General features: G+C 36.8%; 1 protein-coding gene across 4 annotated transcripts in view; it reads right to left on the minus strand.

Moving 5' to 3' along the window:
- The window catches only part of LOC127632407 (protein 4.1-like), a 148,265-nt gene that overhangs the window by 76,615 nt on the left and 54,234 nt on the right, over positions 1 to 17,416 (minus strand). The window lies entirely within an intron of this gene.

The following is a 17,416-nucleotide window of genomic DNA, read 5'->3' on the forward strand; positions in this document are numbered from 1 at the left end:
TTTTATTATATAGTTTCAATAATAATTATATAGTTAGCAAAGTGAACACAATTGTGGAGCCAAAAAAAATTTTTAAAAAAGTAAAAACGAGGAAACTGAATGTTATAATCAGGAGTTTAAAGTGCTCCTCTAGGAGAACATCACGACTGGTACTTCTCTCCAAATTATGAAACTATGACTAATACAATTCAACCACAGTACCTTGCAGAACCAAATCACTTCTTTATAGGATTGGGTGGTATGAAGGTAAATGCCAATCAACAGTAAATATGTTTCAACCAGTAGTGATTTTGCTATACCGTTTATACCATGGTAAATATACTTGCATTGATATATTATCAATGTGCAGGATTGCATTATGTTTTTCACATATGAGAATGATGAAGAAACAAGAGAAATGCAGAAATATAGAGTGCGACGTCTCCAAAAAAAAGTCAAGACAAGTGGAAAACTGGCCTTAAGTTTATTTGAACTCTATTGCAAATTGCTGCAATTAATATACAGTATATAATATCTTTACAACAGCTTTGAAAGTGGCTCATCCAATTAGATTTTAGAGTCTAATTTATATATTGTACTGTAGTTGTACTTTTTTGAGAAGACTACTCAATAGATATATGAAATCCTGCCCTACTTTATTACTGCTGATGCAGATAAAATATAAGTGGGTTCTGCATAATCAAGTACATATTCAAGTACAAATTAATGTGGCATCCAGATTAAAGTAAATGTCATACCCTTCGTACACTGCATTGCAAGCACCCTTTTTAAACAAAACAGTGGCTGACATAGAGAACCCTTCTCCAATTAAACTAAATAAAGGTCATACTTATATAATCATGCCTGGAGGCCTCCACAGACATCTTCAGTTTAAGACCTTCTCTCCTTGGGGGGACATCAGTCATTTTTATTGAACGCCATGGCCTAATCTAATAACATCCCTCTCACTGCCCTCTCCTAACAAATCACATCATCGTAATGCCCCACAAACCAGCATGTGGAGAGCACATGGGGAAGAAGGAACATGACCACTTAACCTGCCACAGCATAAACCAGCTTTCCAGACAGTGTACTTACAGAGGGCTCATCTAGTATAATGTAGTCTTGCATAGCCAGACTTTGATGGCAAAACATCATGTCCACTTTGCAGCCAATTCAGAAAGAGACATTTGACAGACAAGAAAAGTAACTAACCACATCATTTTGTTTTTACATGCCGTTTAGGAGTAGGTAAAGCTGAAATCCACCATCCTACAATAACAGTCCACCATAAAAAATTTAAATAAAATAAAATTATTTAAGTGATGTCCATGATCATTTATACAGAAAACATAGAAACAATAGAAATATATGTTTGTAGATTTGGCAATCTAATTTGTTTCTGAATGGCAAGCAACAAATGCTGATTATTTACAGACACAACTCAGAAATTAAAGCAAAATATAACATTTTGTTTGTAGGTATCTAGTTTACTTGCAATTAAGTTCCTCAAACAAAGCACTGAGTATCTTTTCATGATCTGATACCACTAACCAGACAAACATTGGTAAATTCTGAGATTATTTCTCAGAATTTACCATGAACATTATGAACATTACGTTGCCATGGTAAAACTTTTAATTTGCGTGCTTTATAACATGTTAGGCTGCAGTTTCCCAGTGAAATGTCCAGCGGGGGCACCAAAAGCGGGTGAAATGGTGTCATAATCAGATTCTCAATTCTCTTAACGAATTATTCAGATCAGACAATGGTGCAAACATGCCCACAAAATCACTGCTGAACACAATTTGCATTGTGCAATTCCAATCATATGGGCCAATTCTTAGCAATATATGGCGGAGGATGAAGCAAACCACTTTGATCTGACACACTCTGTCGGGACTGTCCAGAATCACCCCACGACTGTGATCCAATCAAATGAATCATCTCATTAACATGCTGAAAGTGCGCTTGACTACACCACGCTTCTGAATATAAATGTCAGATTATAGCATCATTTGATTATTACTTAATGAATTACTGCTGATAGGATTGATAAATAAAGAAATACATTTAACAGTAATAAATAAATAGGAATAAAATTCATTTTACCACCTGCATTCATTTGGCGGTATTAGCACGATGTAAATTGCAGAGTAATTTTTTTTATGAAGCATAACCTACAGTATTATGAACCTAATTTACATAGAAAGGAGGCATGTTTCTGTGGAAAGGAATAATAATGACATAATTTAAATGCGATTTCAATGATGATTGCGATTGCATAAACTAGATTGCAGGTGGTGGTGAACAAGACGTAGCTTTTTGCACTAAAACACCATGCGCAAATGTGGTGATTTTTTTTTAATTAATTTTTTATGCTTTCCAGTCCTACACACCAGACAGTAAGTGAACGGACTATTGAATTAGGCCCAATAATGATGACAGGGGACAACAATCTATTGTGCAAGCTTTTACCGAAAAGCATTCAATTTGTGGAGACAAAATGCACCTATATTTTTCACAGGTTCTCTGTATCAGGTATTGGTTCTGAAATACATTTTCAATGTAATTCTTGATTATTTGATTATCAGCTCTGAACCCTTGCCATTTTTAAGCAAGTTCCACTGAAAGCACCACTTGCCCACAAACCGCCCACATTCCGTTTACTGACTGCTGGATGCAAAAAGCACACAAAAATGGCAAGCAGTTTCTTGATCAACTCTTTTAGATAAAAAAAAACACCTCTAAATGACTCGTAAAACAAATTAAAATATGATTGATCGCTTTAGATTTCGGTCAGACAGTCTCTAAACGGGAGGTTCTTGGCTAGAATTAGATGGATTGATAGTCAAAAGTCTGGCTTCCCGAGACGTCCCTGGTGAAAAGACCAGCTTAGACCAGCAACCAATTTAGTTGGTTGCTGGTTTGATGCTGTTCTAGCTATATATAGCAATACTCCAAACAAAACATCTTCAGAATCCAGAACTCTCCAGTGGAGAAATCACTGAAATCAAATCTTTTGGCTCATAGACACCAATATATGTCAGTTCTATAATGAGCATTTCATTACAGAGCTGTGTCTTAGGAATGATACCTCCGTGAAAACGCTTCCACATAATAAATGACAGTTCATTTTTATACTTGCCATGAGATAAGAACAATTTGAAGTGGAAGATCTTTGCATATCTGCTTGATAAAGACGTCATTCTAAATAAAACATGGCCACATGTGAGTGTCACACTCTTCCTCTGCTGAATGCCTACGCATATCTGGCACAACAAGAACGAAGAGTGATCAAACGTTTACTCATATTGAAGAACCTGCTAGCATGCAATGCTTCACTGGCCTTAACTGTATTTCATATGTACTAAGGTCCTACATTGAATTACCTCACAGATTTTTATTATTATTTAGGCATGAAAGAGTGTCAAGTCAAACAAAAACACAAGACTGCCAATTTTCAACCCCTCTTTTGCAGAATATTACTGAACCTCCTCTCTGATCTACTTGAATGGCTTCAGATTCAGTATCAAATTAACATGGATCATCACCTACTGACAGAGTGGACAATGTTTGGACACATTCACACTCTGTCACAGCCCATTACATGAAAACCTCAGCTCTGCAAAGCAGGTCTAAGCGTCGTAAAGATCTGAAACCAGCCTTGAAACATAACACTTCAATGCAACTATGGCCTTGAGAGTCAACATATGGCTTTGTGTGTGTGAGAGAGAGAGAGAGAGAGAGAGAGAGAGAGAGAGAGAGAGAGAGAGAGAGAGAGAGAGAGAGAGATGGGAAATACAAGAAATGTATTGCACCAAGGAGTGGATTGTATGACTAAAAATAGTTTTGTTAAAAAATGATATGCTATGATGCCTATTTTTATAATAATTTTTTAATCAAATCATTATTTAAAAACATTAATTGTTTTTCAAACCAAAGATAACTTTATCCATAAATGATAAATCTTACATCAGTACAAAACTACTTCACATTGTTCAACACTTAAAGGTGAAGTTTTATGTCAAATGCATTCTAATATCTCAGTTTACTGAACATTGACAACAATAAGTGAGCAATTTGTGGGTTTACCTTAGTTCCCAGGCACTATCAAAACTTTGATGTTTAGATTTTGAGTGGCCAGCTAAGCTCCATAGCGTGAGTTTGGGGTGTGGCTCCTTGTTCAGCCAGGGTAAAATGAAAAACTATAGCAGATGTGTTCAGAGGAAAATAAATTTAGCATCGCCATTTGCAAGGGGGAGGATACACACACACCACCACAAATTATGAGATTGCTCAGGTAAATGGGAGCACAAATAACGAGATTACCAAGCAAGTCCCTAACAAACTGCCGTCTCCCCACCATCAACAACAGCGATCTCGCCTAGGATGCCAACATTTTCAGATACAGTGCTGTTGTTTCGCTTAATATTTACCAGAGGAACCATTGTACCTCATGTGTACCTCTTCAAAACTTTCTGTCTGATGTGTAAATATTATAGTGGTCTTGTTCATTATGACGCTAAAGTTTATCACTTTTTATGTAGTATGCCCTATTTGTTCATAGGGAACTAGAGAGTGCAAAATGGCGTAATGGCAAAGCTTTTTGAAAATATAATAAATTTTTGTAATTCCATTTGGTGCCACTAGTAGTGCAGAAATTACACTCTTCACCTTTAAACCAAAAAACATGACACAAAACAGTAAATCTAATATTATAAAAAAGGATATTTCATGACTTGATCAGCCGCATTCAAAATCGTGTTACAAAGCAGATATATGCACTCCAGTGGCTGCACATCAATTCAATTCTATATTAATAATGCAAGTTGCGATGTTGCATGGGATCTGTAAACATCTGCTTTGCGGTGTGCCAAAAAACACCCCTTAATAATAAGTTCTTCCTTGTCTCGACTTTTTTGGGACATGTCACGTTCTGTATTTTGTTAATATCAGAATACACAGTAATAAACCGCAATATTTACCTGACTATATTTTTCCAATAACATTTTAATTAAGGCTGTCGATTTAGCATGTTAATTAAGTCTGATATTGATATTAATTATATTATAAAAAAATTAAACAAAATGCAACTAATAATGCCCCAGACTGTATGTATATTCTGTTATAAGGATTTATTTTCAACTAATGGAGCAACGCAAGCTTGAAGTACCACCTAAACAGTTCTAGTCAGCGGGGGGCAGTCAGTGCAACTACAGCTGTACAGGTAACATGCAGTTTTACATGCAACAAACCACACTTACCGAGACCAGACAAAGAAGAGCACAACTCTGAATGCAGGGGTCTTGAAATACGTTCAAAGTTTGAAAAACACAGTGTTTATGCATGAGATGCTGAAAACCATTCAAACACATTGTAACCATAGTGAAATGGTCAAAAGCATACATCTGAATGACACATGTGTACATAGACTAAACAAAACAGTGCAGATGTAACGCAAAAACACATCCTGTGAGAACAGCTCTGTGTTAATAGCTAAATGGATTGCTGTGGACTGTAAGCCAATAATTAAAGTCTACTCACTTGTCTGCAACAAAAATATAATGACTTTGAATCAGAATGCATTATTGTCTATTATTATTCTGAATTATATTTATGGGCCTTTATTAGCAAATATTGATATGGGATAATGGGATTCATTTAGATTCATTCTATAAATTAATAATCATCTCATGTTATTACTTTGATTTTTTTTTAATTATCGATTAACAGCCCTAATTGTAATATATGAGCGAGGTCACACTCCATGTGATGAAACAGTGATGAAACAAAAAACGTGAATCATAATAATGAATCGACCAACACTGACGGCATTTTAACCTAGTGATGCTTCAATTGGAAAAGCTATTAAAACATCTTAATGCTCTAATACTAACATTATGCGAGGTACAGAGGGATTGCAAAACTAGTAAACTTAATGTAATGCCAAATAAAAAGTGCATTAAAACCATTACAATATTGACAATGCTACTTCATTTTATATCACCAACAAAGTAATTGCACATCTATCAGGGATATTTTATGAATTGCCCTGCTAAACGACAACTAGTATTCCATTCCAAACATTGTCTTTAAAATTGAAAGAACAGGAAGGGGAAGAGAGGCAGGGGCCGTCTTGGTACCAAGAATCAGTTGCCATGGAAACAGATTTGACCATTATTTTTTTATCTCCCAAGCAACGTCTGACAAAGCTTTCCACAGAAAAAGAGAGAGGAGTGCAGATAGAGGTAAAAAGAGAGAGAGGGTATTTTAGAAAAAATCAGGAAGACACAAACAAAAGGAGCAGAGACAGAGAAGGGTCCAACCCTACAACAGTGACAGGAAAAGAGTCACATTTAAAAGCTGTCCAACAAAGAAAAACTAGTCCTACATACTGCATTTCTCCGTTTTCCTAAACCGTAGGGACTTTACACTTGTTTGTCTAGACACAAGGCTTCTAAATCTGGGCAAACACACCAAACTCTTCTCCTCTATCGACCTGCTCTATTCCAAACCCTGCTCTTTTTTCATCTCGGCCCCTACGGGATATGGTATGCCAAAGGCACTGCCATCTGCAGTGGGGTAGCATTTACCACATCAGTGGCTGCCCACTTTTCTATTCATCCATACTGCTTATCAAATGATGTCCTTTGTCCAATTCGACACCTCTGCAATGTGGGCACACTAACCGTTCAATCACCTCTAGACTGTGTGATGGCGATCCATCAACGCTTATAAAATAACAATACAGATAATAGTGCTCATTAAGGAAGGACAATTTCAGTGCTTACATTGGCTTTGTTCTGCAGTTGATTGCTGTATTGTTTGAAAACTGGCAAAAGCTCTTTGGAAGGAAAATTGGGAGATAAAATTTATAGAAGATAAAAGTAACTGCAAAGGGTTCATTTTGGGCAAATATTGAACAGAATTCCAAGGAAAATAACTCCCTGTCCAACATGATACCTGGTTCTGGATTAAATGTGGGCTTCAAATAGAGATATCAAAATGCAGTTGTTACAGACAATTGAACCTTTGACTTTGGCATTGCGCATGTCAGGCTCTACCAGATGAGATGAGAATAATATAGGGAGATGCATAAGAAAATATCCTTGATATTTTTCCAATATCAAGATCCTTGAGTGTTTCTCCATCCGGCCCACAGCTACTCTTTCAAAGAAGAGTTGCCGGTGTGCAAGAGTTGCTGCCGGTACTGTGATGTAATTTTGTCATCAGTGCCGGTACTGCTTGCATTATGGCTCAATTTGAGCACTCCTAATAGCACTCATGAATGGTTGTGACCAAACATTATGATGTCATGTAGCAAGAACCAATTAAGTTTGATTTAAAGATGTAAATCCTGTAAATACTTTTGTTTAATACACCTTTTGTGTTCGTCGGTACAAAAAAAGTCATTCAGGTTTGGAGTGACATTATGGTGAGAAAATAATAATCAGAATTTTTGTGTGAGCTGTTCCTTTAAGTAAGTCACTAAATTATCTACTTCCCAAAAATGCTTATCAACGTGTGTGTGCTGGGAAAGGGCCTAAGGAGAGAATGTGACAGACAGAATGAGAAGTAGACTGAGGCAAGAGCATGAGATCTCAAGATATCACCTCCACTGAGAGTCAGCAGCTGTTCACCCAATGTGACTCTGATACGCGATCAAATCTCTATGCTGCCATACATCATGACAGTCTGCAGGAGCTGAAAACTGCAAGATCCCTCCTAAGATGAGTTCAGAGTCTGAAGGGGACTTTCCAAAGGGTACTTTGGTGCCAATCTCAAATTCAGTTCCAACCTCTTCCCACTGCCACCACAGGTCTCTTTTTACATTGTACTTTTGTGCCTGAATCACAGTAAGATTGCCTCATCAATGCGAGTACTACCTTGAGTATTAGCGGCAGCTGTTTATTACTGAAGTTGGGTAACAGCTCAGAAGTAGAAGATGCAAACTTGACAGTGTAAGTTAAGTATTTTTCTCTTAGAATTTATCACAGAAATGTTACACACACACAAAAGGCACATGCGTCTTTCTGTTGTACGGGAATATTACAAACATCAATTAACCAAATTAATACAACTGTCTGTTCTCATTTTCTTTTTGTAATTAATTGTATCACTGAAATACTGCACATCAAGATTCTCTTCCAAGGGACTGCTGTAATGATGTAAACAGCATGTGATACTGCCAAAGGAAAAATAAAGGCTGGGTAGCTCAGTGAGTAAAGACGCTGACTACCACCCTTGGAGTTCGCAAGTTCGAATAGAAGGGCCTACCGAGTGACTCCAGCTTGGTCTCCTAAGCAACCAAATTGGCCCGGTGGGGTGCGTGGTGAGTTGTGCGTGGATGGCGCAGTGGATGGCGTGAAGCCTCCACACGTGATATGTCTCCGCAGTAACGCACTCAACATGCCATGTGATAAGATGCACGGGTTGACAGTCTTAGACGTGGAGGAAACTGAGATTCATCCCCCGCCACTTGGATTGAGGTGAGTCACTATGCCATTATGAGGACTTAGAGTGCATTGGGAATTGGATATTCCAAATTGGGAAGAAAAAGGGGAGAAAAAAAAGTGTGGGTGGGGGTTTGTGAGGCATAACATTGTCAAAGAGTAGGTTGTATGAGACACGGATGGGTTAAGCCGTTGTACACTGTCCCCACTATGCGAACAGTGTCCGTGTTGGGTTTGCAAAGCTTATTATTAGGGTGACACCATCACCCCTTGCAATCCTTCGGGCCAGGCCCCTGGCGACAGATCTTCAACAACATGCTAGTCTTCTCCAATATGGTAGGAATCATTGTAGGGTATAGTTAATACAATACATTGAAGACTCATGAATAAATAATAGTAAAAATTAAACGAGGAACATGCATGTCACGATAACTGTAACGGGATGATTGACAGGTCAGTGTAAGTTGACAGGATGCATCTAGCAATGCTACTGAGGTTTTCAAGATGCGATTTTATGATGTTATATTATTTCCCAATACTTGCACCCTTTTTTGCTACACATTAAAAAGTAAACACTTCCATTACAAAAAGAGTGCACATTTTAAGGTCATAGTATACTGTAATTAGGTGAATTGGGACACGCTCTACCAATTGAGCTACTGGAACTCACAGTTGAGCTACAGGAACCTACAATTATAAATACCTCAAATTAAAAATGCCAAATTTCAAGAGCAGAAACCAAAGATTATGACATGAATAGGTGACAGTAACAACACACAGAACATCCTTATTTACACTGTGCATTGGGCATAGTTGTACAATATGATGTTGTTGACTGATCCTGGTAAAATCTTCACAGCTTTAAGCCTCCAGGGCAATACATACCAAACAAACTTCAGCTAACACATTCCTCACCTGTTTTACCTGAGGCCATAAAGACACAGCAGCCTCATTCTCCTCTACTCTATATAAACTGCTCTAACAATGGAAAACATTAATTATTCCTGACATACATGAAAAAATCCTTTGTTCAGATAGGCAGAAAAAAACGATTTCTTGGCATATACGACTCAAATCCATTTTTTGTAGATTGAACAAGGGTGTTAATTAGCACTGCATGATAATTAAAAAAATCACAATTGTCAAATACTTACATTGAAATAATAATCATGATCATTAATGCCGTTTAACAGAAGCTGCATTAAATCCTTTTTATGCAAATGTTTGGTTTTTTTGCAACTTATTGTATTCTGTAACTTCAAGTCATATTCTTTAAGTAGGCTACATATCCAAAAACAAGCTAAGAACTGTTGAGATGAATTAATAGCTTTGTACATCAGTAAATCAACTTCACATTGGCCCACTTAAAAGCATGACAAACTATTAAATTCTTTAAAAAAAATTGTACATAAAAATCAAGCAACACAACAGTATTAAAATTCTCCCCTTATAACTCTTATAATGACTGAAGGTTTGTTGTTTTGTTTTTATACCATGGAACACAAAGGAGAAATTTTGAAGACTATTTATACAGCTCTTATAAATATAAGAGAGTTTAGTGACCATGGTTGTGCAAATAAATTCTTAAAAAAATGAAAAAGCACCAAAACATTTTTGTTAATTTCACATATGCGCTTTATTCCAAGTCAACTGAATCCATTGGAATAGCTTTGTGTGAAGAAAAGACCAAAATGTAAGAAGATATGGATTGATAAAATTCCCCTCTGTTCTACAATTTGCTTTGCATTTTAAACTTGGGCAGGAGAAAATATATTAACATGGAAGAATTACACACTTCAGCATTAATGAGTTAACTTTAGTGTACTGTATCTCACAAACCTTGAATTTCATAATTGCATGTCTCTTTTGATACAATTACTAAAACTGAGTCACTGTCAAGGTAACTGTGAACCACTATCAGGATATAAGAATGTTTTTACAAATGACTATGATCCGTACCATCTGGAATAGAGCTGTTCAGCTGTAACATCAATTTGCAGGTGAATACGGAAGACTAATTCACCATGGGTTCCCTCTGGATTTTCTTATGGGTTTTTATAATGACAGTTTTGGATTTATGGGACAAATAAAGAATGTGGTAAATACTTTAACAAACTTGGACATTTTGTTCTACAACACATTTTCATATTTCAAATGTGAATTTTGATTTTGTTTTTTTTCAATACGCTTCAATACGCATTCAAAATTCACATTTGAGGTATGACTGCATTATGACGAATTTTTTAGACTCTGGTATGGGTCGGGTTTGGTCTTCATTTTAAGGCCTGTTCAGATCTCTAAAGGGAATTATTAAACCGCAAAGACTGCAATTTAATGAAATAAATATATAGTCTGTATGTGCTTCATGCATTAAAGTGAATATGTGAAGTCTGCTGCTTATGCACTGAAAACAATGACAGTGGCATTTTGTGATATGTTTTCCTTAGTTTTTCACAAAATGAATGCAAGGAAATATATTGTATAATTTTAAATAATATACACTAATATAAAAATACATTGATATACAGCAATATATATTCACATTCAGTGTGGTCCAAAAGCCTAAGACCACATTGAAAATCTTTGATGTTTCAGTAAGTGACCTGAGAAACAAAAAAACAGGGTTCTGTGCATTTCAGCAGAAGCTCAAATTAAAGTGGCATTCTTGCTTGCAGTGCGTTTGTAATTTTCTCTGCCTGTGGTGTTCGTAATGTCACATGTAATGAGAGGCATCCAGCTCAGAAGCATTTCCTGAAGACCCCGGAGAGTCATGTCAACATCTAGACTATAATCTAAACAGGATGAGTCCTTCTCACTGTGAAAGAGTCCTTCTCTACTGTTGGTCTGAAACACAAGGAGAAATGCACTGATACTGCACAGTCTGAGAAAGTGTTTTAAAGACTAATATTCAAACTTATAAATAGGGCTTTGTCATAATAGCAAAGTACACCTCGGCAGGGTGATCAGAACCCATACGCAAATTGGAGGCTGTGTATTATCCCAGTTTATCCTTTTACAAGGCTACTTACCAAATACAGTAACTCGGAAATCGATTGCCAGGCACAATGGTCAATTATACAGTTTAGTGTAATTAAAAATATTCAACAACAGAATTCCCAATTGACCAATCAGAAACAATTATTCCAGAGAGCCATGTCATATGACTATGGTAATCATTCAGTTACATGTACATTATTATTATATGATGCCATCAATGTACCATTGTGGCACCATAGTATTGTTTTGTAAAGCCCATGCAAGGTCCAGAATTTGAACATTATTTCAGTTACCAATAAGAGTGCACAGTAGTATTCTCAGCTCCATTTAACATGTTTTACCTTAACATATCATAAACTAATTCTGCAAAATTTCCCTCCACAATTGTGCAGAAAATTTGATAAAAGTGTGCAAATTCTGTATGGCACTACACTGGACAAAGTGGTAACCTGCAATTGTTAGCTTAAGGAGCTAGTTCAACTTGATATACACTGTGAAAATGACTTCGGAATAAAAAATGTTTTGTCTTGAATAAAACCAGCTAATTTAATGTTACAACATGAAGAACATATTTTAGTTACTTTACAAAATATTTGTTTAAGGTGTAGGGTACTTATAGTGTGACCCTCAGATACTTCAAATAGTAGTAACTGAGGGCATCAGCATATTTACAGAGAAGTTCTTCTTCGTTCTTTGTTCAGAGGTAAAAAGAAGTTCAAAACAGCAGAGCAATGACATACTGTATGTGAAAATTCAGACACCGGCAACACCGCTGTGGGAGGTTTTTAGAGTGGCATTCACTGTACATATGAGGATGCTCAAAACTACATGTAAAACATCAACCACTGTCACGTGTAAAATGTGTTATCAATGACTTTTATAACACAATTCTTGATTAGAATTTCATTTATTCATTTGGCAGATGCTTTTATCTAAAGCGACTTACAGTGCACTTATTACAGGGACAATCCCCCCGGAGCAACCTGGAGTTAAGTGCCTTGCTCAAGGACACAATGGTAGTGGCTGTGGGGATCGAACCAGCAACCTTCTGATTAACAGTTGTGTGCTTTAGCCCACTACGCCACAACACAAGATCAGAAAAAGAAGCTGTTTAACTACTTGATGATGATTTAGAGTAATATATATACATATATGTTTACATAGCTAATGTAATATATATATATATATATATATATACACAGAATGCTCATATACATGAATTAGCTGTTGGCCTCAAAGTAGGTGGAGCTCCAGATCATACCTAACTATGATGTAGGCCAATGACAGAAAGAAGGTGATTTGCAGCAGTTAAGAAATTTTCCTAAAAGAATGAAACAACCCTTCTCTTAAGCTACACAACTGGTCACAGTGAGGTGAACCCATCCAGCATAATTATACAGGGCTTCCTCAGGATGATTAGTCGATTTTGAAAATGTATAGTTTTGAACACCCCAATTTCAAACAATTTGTATGCATTGCTTAATTAGGGAATAGCATGTGCACTGCTTACTTGACTTTGTATTGTTGCATGATTCTCTCTGCATGCTGCCACTACTGGCAACAACAAAGACCTGCCTGTCTTTACATAACATGAACTCCAACACTTGATCAAGGCAAGTTGTGTCCAGTGAAAGTAAGCATTAAAGGCACAACTCATGACCTTGGCTGTTGGCTGAAACAATGTAATACAATTTTTTGATACAGTTCTGCTACTTAATAACCAAGTTGATTTTACCTGAGCAAAGTTATGTCCCCATGAGAAATTCAATGAGAAAACAATATCCAGATAACTACAGCAGCTTGCCAAATCACAGAAGTGTAGTAAGTGTACTTCATCGTGGCTTAACAATCGGAATGCTCTTTGGGTGTTTTGTTTACAGGTGCGAAGGATGTAGAGATGTCTGCAAGGAAATGAGCAATGTTTCTCTTTAGGCAGCTCTTGCCACTGTGTCAGCATTTGGATGAATTACTAGTCCAGGGGCATGTGTTGTTTCTGCAGAAAATGAAGCGAGCAGTTACTACAGCAGTCCACATTGTCAAATAAATGTGTGGAGTCCCAGGAGAAAGAGAAGGGAATTCACTGACAATTTGAAGGATCTGTTTATATGAAGGTACTGTCTGTGTTGTTTTAGCACTCAATTCACAAAAGGATTGTGCAAATCAGGTGACAGTGCAAAAACAGCCAAAGAAAAAAAAAATCTGTGCTGAAGGCAATTTAAAGTTGAAGTTTGCATACACTAAGTTTGAAGTATTTAAAACATGTTTTTTTAACCACTCCACAGATGTCATATCATTTCGTTTTGGACATCTACTTTGTGCATGACATGAGTAATTGTTCCAACAATTGTTTGCAGACAGATTGTTTCACTTTTTAATTGACCAATTCCAGTGGGTCAGAAGTTAACTGTGCCTTTAAGCAGCTTTAATTAGCTTCTGATAATAGCTAATTGGAGTCAATTGGAGGTGTACCTGTGAATGTATTTTAAGGCCTACCTTCAAACTCAGTGCCTCCTTGCTTGGCATCAAGAGAAAATCAAATGAAAACATCCAAGACTTCAGAAATGTTTTATTTTGGACCTCCACAAGTCTGGTTCATCTTTGGGAACAATTCCCAAATGCCTAAAGGTACCAAGTTCATCTTTACAAACAATAGCAAGCAAGTATAAACACTATGGGACCACGCAGCCATCATAGCACTCAGGAAGGAGACGCATTCTGTCTCCTAGAGATGAATGTAGTTTGGTGAGAAAAGTGCAAATCAATCTCAGACAACAGCAAAGGACCTTATGAAGATGCTGGAGGAAACAGGTAGACAAGTATCTATATCCACAGTAAAACGAGTCCTATATCAAAATAACCTAAAATGCTGCTCAGCAAGGAAGAAGCCACTGCTCCAAAACTGCTATAAAATGCCAGACTACAGTGTGCTAGTGCACATGGGGACAAAGATCTTACTTTTGGAGAAATGTCCTCTGGTCTGATGAAACAAAACTTTAACCATCAAAATGCCCTGACCTCAATCCGATAGAAAATTTGTGGGCAGAACTGAAAAAGTGTGTGCGAGCATGGAGGACTACAAACCTGACTGTGTCACACCAGTTCTGTTTGGAGCAATGGGCCAAAATTCCAGCAACTAATTGTGAGAAGCTTGTGCAAGGCTACACAAAACGTGTGCCCCAAGTTAAACAATTTAAAGGCAATGCAACCAAATACTAACAAAGTGTATTTAAACTTCTGACCCACTGGAAATGTGATGAAAGAAATAAAAGCTGAAAGAAATCATTCTCTGTATTTGGCTAAAATGTATTTGGCTAAGGTGTATGTAAACTTCTGACTTCAGCTGTACATAGCGCAATTCCTGATCTTGTCAGTAGGTTTTGAGTGCCCGGTTGTTGAGGATGCAGCATAATACCGAGATCAGTGCTATGTGGCGACTGAACAGCATGAGTGTATTGAATAGTATCAGTGTACACCATCACTGCAATCCAGGCAACTGAATCTGCTTTTTAAATTGCGAAAGTGTGTTGACAACACTGCATGTCTGGATATGCCCAGTTACAATGCTCTTCTCTATCATTTGATGATTTACTACTGCCAAAATTGCTAGAAACATTACACAAACATCTCTTTTTAACCAAATATGGTTTGCTTGCTTTCCATGGGTGGTAATAGTGCAATGTTAATTGCACCAGGAAAACATTTTTCATGAAAGATAAATCCTATAAGCCTAATTTCACAAAAAAGGAGGAGTGTTTGTGCTGTAAATACTCATGGCACAGCCCTATTCCAGTATAGATAGCGCCCGATTAAGATGGATTGTGAATTGTTATTGCAGTATTACACACTAAAGTAGCTAAATGCGAAGTGAAAGCATCCCAGAGTCTGCTCTTTCTCAAAGCTATTGTAATTCAAACCTTAGGCCTTCCATTCAATACAAAATATTGTATTCCAGCATGTTTTATAATATTTTACAATGTCAATATAAAAAACAATTTACCCAACTTTATTTAGTGTATATATATATATATATATATATATATATATATATATATATATATATATATATATATATATATTACATTAGCTATGTAAACAAATCTAAGTGGTGGTGGTGTAGTGGGCTAAAGCGCATAACTGTTAATCAGAAGGTTGCTGGTTCGATCTCCACAGCCACCACCATTGTGTCCTTGAGCAATATTTAACTCCAAAAATGTATTGGTGCTCATTATTAAAAAAAAAAAAAAAAGAGAGAGAAATGTTTGTCTTTGTAATCTATTATTATAATGCAATACATTGATTCATCAATGAAACAATATTGTGTACATAGCAAACACCATTTCATGTTACTTTTAAAATTTAAGGCCTTCACCTTCACCAAAGCTTAGACCACATCCACATCCAAAAATGTCCCATCACTGTCAGTGATTCAATAAAGCAGTGATACTCAAAGTCCGGCCTGTGGCCTTAAGTCTGGTTGAAACAGTCAAAGCTCACATCAAGTGTGAACAGTTCTCAGAGAAACAGGAGTACTTTTGCAATACTAACATAATCACAAAATTGAGCATGTGATTTAGCCTCTAACCAAAAATTTACTGGATAAAGAATATTGTACTTGACATGTCGTCTGCACACCAAGATAACTCACAAATAGATTCATAGGAATGGTTTTAGGGGATTTCAAAGAATAATTTGCCTGGTGTAACGGCTCTTGCATGTCAAATGTTCTACCATTACATACAAAATATGTGGTTTGTTGAAATTTAAATTCAGGGACTTTAAGATTAATTTCACAAAGATCTCAATTGGTTAGGGGCCATTCTAGCCTTTTTATCAATACTAGTGCATAGTTCCCCCATTAAGAAAAAAAGAGACCTTTATTGCCTAGGCTGTTCTGAGGGCTTTGCCAGATTATTATTATTATTTTGCGGAAAACAAAATGCACAAAAACATTCAAATTTATGTGAGCATCTTGTGTGTGTGTGCTGGCACGAGTGTGTGTGTGTGTGTGTGTGGACAAGGACCATTAATCATACAAATCATGTTTAGCTTTAAATCTACTGGCATGAACAGGTTTCTATGAGGGTTATGTTTTGAGGCATGATTAGGGTTAGTGGATAGAAAATATAATTAGCCTGCTATGAATTCAATGGATGTCTATGAGATGCCCCTATTTATAAAGTGAAACAAACCTATGTGTGTGCGCGTGTGTGTGTGTGTGTGTGTGTGTGTGTGTGTGTGTGTGTGTGTGTGTGTGTGTGTGTGTGTGTGTGTGTGGGTGTGTGTGTGGGTGTGATTGAGACAATGTAACCATGTCGGGCTGGTCAGGATGTTCCAACAAACAGAGCAACGTTTTGATTGCACCACTGCACCACAATGTTTATATTTTTTCAGGGAATCAACTTACTAATAGTTGTCTCTGCATATTAGGCTGGGATAGGAGAAAATATTTAAACATATGTCAAGGCAATTTCTGTGGATAAAAGCAGCAGTAAGAAATACTTTATACTATAATAGCCAAATCATAGGTCATCAATTGTGATTCATGCTTCCATAGCAATTGAGAACCAGATTAGATTTTGGAAAACAATATACACACTTAGCAAACACACTAAACCATTACAATTCAGGTCCACACCAAAAGCTATAGTGGTAAAAGACCCCTAAAACAACTAAAAAGCTAAATCTATTTCAGCAGTGCCCATCTACGACTCCGGAGGCTGCTCAAATTTTTTCCATTGAATTTGACCCAAAATCATTGTCAAAGGACATTTACTCTGGCGTTGTTCATTCTCGAAGAAGGGAAAAACCTTGGTAACTTTTGTGTTTACTGTCTGCCACCTGGACCGCATTGACTTGCCCTGTGTTTGATACCTGTGCCTTGTCCTAGGCACTTCTCATTCAGTGTGTGACCACCTTAAGAGTAAAGTAACTAGTAATGAGATTACTTTTCCAAAAAAGTAATCAGTAAATTAATTTGATTACAG

Source organism: Xyrauchen texanus, chromosome 39, assembly GCF_025860055.1.
Source record: "Xyrauchen texanus isolate HMW12.3.18 chromosome 39, RBS_HiC_50CHRs, whole genome shotgun sequence".
Classification (NCBI taxonomy): domain Eukaryota; kingdom Metazoa; phylum Chordata; class Actinopteri; order Cypriniformes; family Catostomidae; genus Xyrauchen; species Xyrauchen texanus.